The following is a 3,768-nucleotide window of genomic DNA, read 5'->3' as shown; positions in this document are numbered from 1 at the left end:
CTTGCAGGTCGCGCTCTTCCCCAGGCTCCCGCCGCCCTGGCCTTGGCCTCTGTCCCTGGTCTACAGCCCCTCTGGGCTACAGCCCCCTCGCCCCGCCCCGCCTCCAGGGGCTCCTAGCCGCTGCCCCACCCTAGGAGTCTAGTGGCCCCTTCTGCTAACTGGACAGTTGCATCCTCTGAGGCGAGGAAGTGTTTCCGCATCTTGTCTTTGATCTTTCTTTTTAATCACGGGAGGCCCAGGCAGGGCGCCTGGCGTGGGCTGGGCTACGGCCCGGTCTCCGAGGGAGCCCGCGCGCCCAGTTTCCACCGACGCTACTTGAGGTCTCCCTTGGCTGGTATTCCAGTCCCCTTGTGTCGCCTTCTCCGCTCTTGCCTCCTCCCAGCCACCCCTCTGGGTGGGGTTCACCGTGTGTGGTCTCCTGCTCCTGACCCTGGTCACGGGCCCTGAGCTGGGGGGGAGGGCATGTTTTCCACTTGGCACCCCACGTAGAAGCGACCCCAGGGTGTTGCTTGATCCAGGGTGGGCGTGTTCAGGCCAGCGGATGTTTGCCTGGGCCCTGGGGCCTGAGGGCTGAAAGTGCAACTGCGCGCTCCCTGGAGCCCAGGGCGGGGAGCCCAGGGCGGGGAGCAGGCTTGGTGCTACCCCCAGTTCAATGCTGAAAGCAGAGATCTGGAGTGGCTGACCCCAGGCCCAGTGCCACCCCGTTGCTGAACGAGATACCCCCCAGACCTGTCTTCCTGCCCCATGCAGGCCTTGCCTGCTGAGGCCTGGCAGCAGGCCTTGGGCACACTCCGTGTCCTCCCTGTCCACAGAGGGGTCTGCACCCTGGGGCGCATGGTGGGCGTGGGGCCGTGGCTGCGTGGCCTCCCTGGCTGGCGTGCCCAGCGCGCTTTGCTCACTTGGTCTCCTCTCGTAACCGTGTGTCCTCGGGTGCAGAGAGACGTTGCTGTGTGCCAGGCAGTTCCCCGCCAAGTGACCTATACACTCCATCAGTAGGGCTGGTGGGCGCCCCCATCCCACAGATGGGAAGGGGGCTGGGGGGTGCAGGTGCACACCTCCTGAATGGCAGGCCGAGCTGCTGCAGCAGGGCCATGTGTGCCGTGACGTCACCGTCTCAGATGCAGCCCGGCAGTCCTGCTGGACATACCGGGTTTCCACCGTCGGAAAGGGGCCTCGTGCCCATGCGGTGCCCGTCCAGGGCAACCCGGGCATGTAGACCTGCCTGTCCCAGACATCCCAGAAAGTGCTCTGCGCTGTGCCACAGTCTCTGGGGCAGGCTCTCTCTCTTGGCACAATGTTTTGGAGTTCACCTGTGCTGAATTTGGGTCAGCACTTTATTGGCACACATCCTGTTGCGGAGGTAAACCCCAGAATTTGAGCTGAGCAGACTGGTTCTGAAGTGCTTGGTGCTGCAGCCATGCCAGGCTGGTTCTTGCCGTCGGCTTGGAAGGTTCTCGAGGCATCGCTTACGTGTTGACGCGTCTCTCCTGCAGGTGGCCGAGTGCCTGAATCATCCGCGCCCTCCTCCAGCATCTTCACACACAGGCGAGAACCCAAGTCCTGGTCACTGTGATCAAGGTTTCGGGTGGGAGAAAGGAGCTGTGACTGCCATCAGAGGGGTGGGGAGTCTAACTGGCTTTTGGTCTGTGCCTAGGAAGAAGAAGCGGGAAGGATAAAAGATTGCTGGGACAACCAGGAAGCTCCAGCACTTTCTACGTGTAGCAATGCCAATATCTTTCGAAGGATAAATGCCATACTGGATAACTCTCTGGACTTCAGCAGAGTCTGCACCACACCCGTAAATCGAGGACCCCATGATCACTTGCCAGGTGACTCGCGTGGATGGGAAAGCTGTGTGCCCTGGGCACGCGCAGGGCAGCTCCGGCAGCCTCCTTGGGACATCCGGGGATGCGCGGCCAGCGGGGGTGCGTTTTACCTGGTGGATCGGGTTCTCTCGGGAGCAGCAGGGCGGAGGCAGCCGGACCGTTACGTGCGTTACATGGGCTCTGAGGGGGGCGCACGTGCAGCTGACAGCTTCCCAGTGGCCGCGTTAAAAACGTTAGAACTGGTGACGTGAACTCGAAGTTTACTTAAACCAGCATCTCACCTGTCGGGTGAGACGGACTTCTGGCGTCTGTAGAAACTGTTTCTAGGAAGCCGTCTAGGAGGGTGGATGAGACAGGCCTGGAAGTGGGGCCCGCTGCAGGTGGGTCTTCTGCAGATGTGTGTACACGTGAATAAACACCAACCTAGCCGGTACTGTCTGTTAACTGGAGTCAGGCTTGAGGTTCCCTTACTCTCCTTTAGTTTATACCGAGTTAAAAATTCAAGGATTCTTCTGGGGCTCCACGTTCTGTTTGTTTTCTTTGCGAAATTTACATATTCCAGCATTACTCCAATAAGTATGGTATCAGTGAAGACTCACAGCTCACTGTTGCTTCGTACATGCTGGAAACTTTCAAGTTCACGGGGAGCTAGCTTTTGCTCTTACGGGGTTGTTGGACTGCGCAGGTCAGGAGAAAAGGGTGCTGAAGAGTGCGCTTCGCCTTGTCGGGCCAGTGGCCAGACTAGACCACGAGATGTACAAGGGGTGGGCGTAGATTTCGTGGCCTCTGCAGACCCTGCGGGGACACACATCTAAGAGGCTCTGCGGGAAGAGATGGGGTCCTGGGTGGTCTTGGACAGTTTTCCCCGGAGGACAGAGTGAAAGAGCCAGGCCCCGGGGGGCTCTGATGAGGAAGCGGTCCCAGCGCCCTGGGAGCGGGAGGAAAGGGCCTGGCCAGGGTGGCCGGTGTCTGAGTCCACACCCCTGACCCCCCGGCTGAGCGGCTAGCCCAGGCCCAGCTCTTGGTCCATGGTGGGGCCGGGTCCCTCGAGCAGAGCGCTGAGTTGGTTTCTCCAAAAAGAAGTCCTGATGAACCAGTCAGTGGACGCTGAGGTTGTGATTTGTGGATGGGAGGTAGACCTGTTACTGTCCTTGAGGAGCTATTTATTTCTGTGTAGAAGAACTGGGGTACATGCCAGAGGTTGGGGGCTGAGAGGACCAGGACCCCAGAGACAGTGGGGAGCAGACGGGTGGACAGCCTGACCACACTGCTGAGGGGGCAGCAGGGAGACAGGCGGGGTCTGCTGCACTGTTGGGTCACTCCCTGGCGGGGAATTGAGCTCTGGCCGCAGCAGTGACAGCCTGAGACCCAACCCCTGGGCCACCAGGGGGGCCCCTCCTTGAACTTTTTAAGAAATAGCTTGAGTATATAGTTTCCGATCAAAAGTAATTTTATCTAAGCAAATAATTTGAATTGTAAAATCTGAAAACATGTTTCTCGTTGCAATTTTAACTAGAAAACTTGGCATCAGGCTAAGTAACCCTTCAGGGAATAGCTCTTAATGTAGCTTCTAGAACTTTCCAAGTAGCACTATCCATCTATAGTTGTTAAACTCAGTCTTTGCAGAAGACTGTTCTGCTTAATGACTTAGAAGGCTGCTCACGGCAGGGTAGCCTGGACTGAGGACACGGTAGAGGAGGCTGCAGTGATGATTTTTTTGAGGAAAATGATTTATTTATGTGTAGAAGAACTGGGGCGCACGGGTGGCGGGGTGCGGGACCGCTTCCCGACGGAGCCTTAACGCGAGGGCGGCCGCCGCTGCCGGGGCCGTTTTCTGTGTTTCCCCATCGGCGTGGCCAGCGCCACGTGCTTTGGCGTAAGAGCAGCTTCCGGAGGCCGCCGGTGCTCGCGGCGCCTCGGCGGCCCTTGCCCGGCTCACGTT

General features: G+C 58.8%; 1 protein-coding gene across 3 annotated transcripts in view; it reads left to right on the top strand.

The window, feature by feature from the left end:
- Positions 1–3,768, top strand: part of CPEB1 (cytoplasmic polyadenylation element binding protein 1) — a 31,774-nt gene that overhangs the window by 5,795 nt on the left and 22,211 nt on the right. For 2 of the 3 annotated variants that reach the window (XM_012732711.1, XM_012732710.1), the window contains exon 3: positions 1,655–1,829. The gene's annotated coding sequence lies outside the window, so the exon portion shown is untranslated. Of the gene's footprint in view, positions 1–1,493; positions 1,546–1,654; positions 1,830–3,768 lie in introns of all 3 variants that reach the window. The other variant, XM_004693111.2, reaches the window with a different exon arrangement.

The sequence above is a fragment of the Condylura cristata genome, unplaced genomic scaffold (assembly GCF_000260355.1).
Source record: "Condylura cristata isolate star-nosed mole 26May11 unplaced genomic scaffold, ConCri1.0 scaffold00035, whole genome shotgun sequence".
NCBI classification, from domain to species: Eukaryota; Metazoa; Chordata; class Mammalia; order Eulipotyphla; family Talpidae; genus Condylura; species Condylura cristata.
Note: the sequence above shows the minus strand (reverse complement) of the source record. Positions and strands in the feature narration are given on the sequence as shown.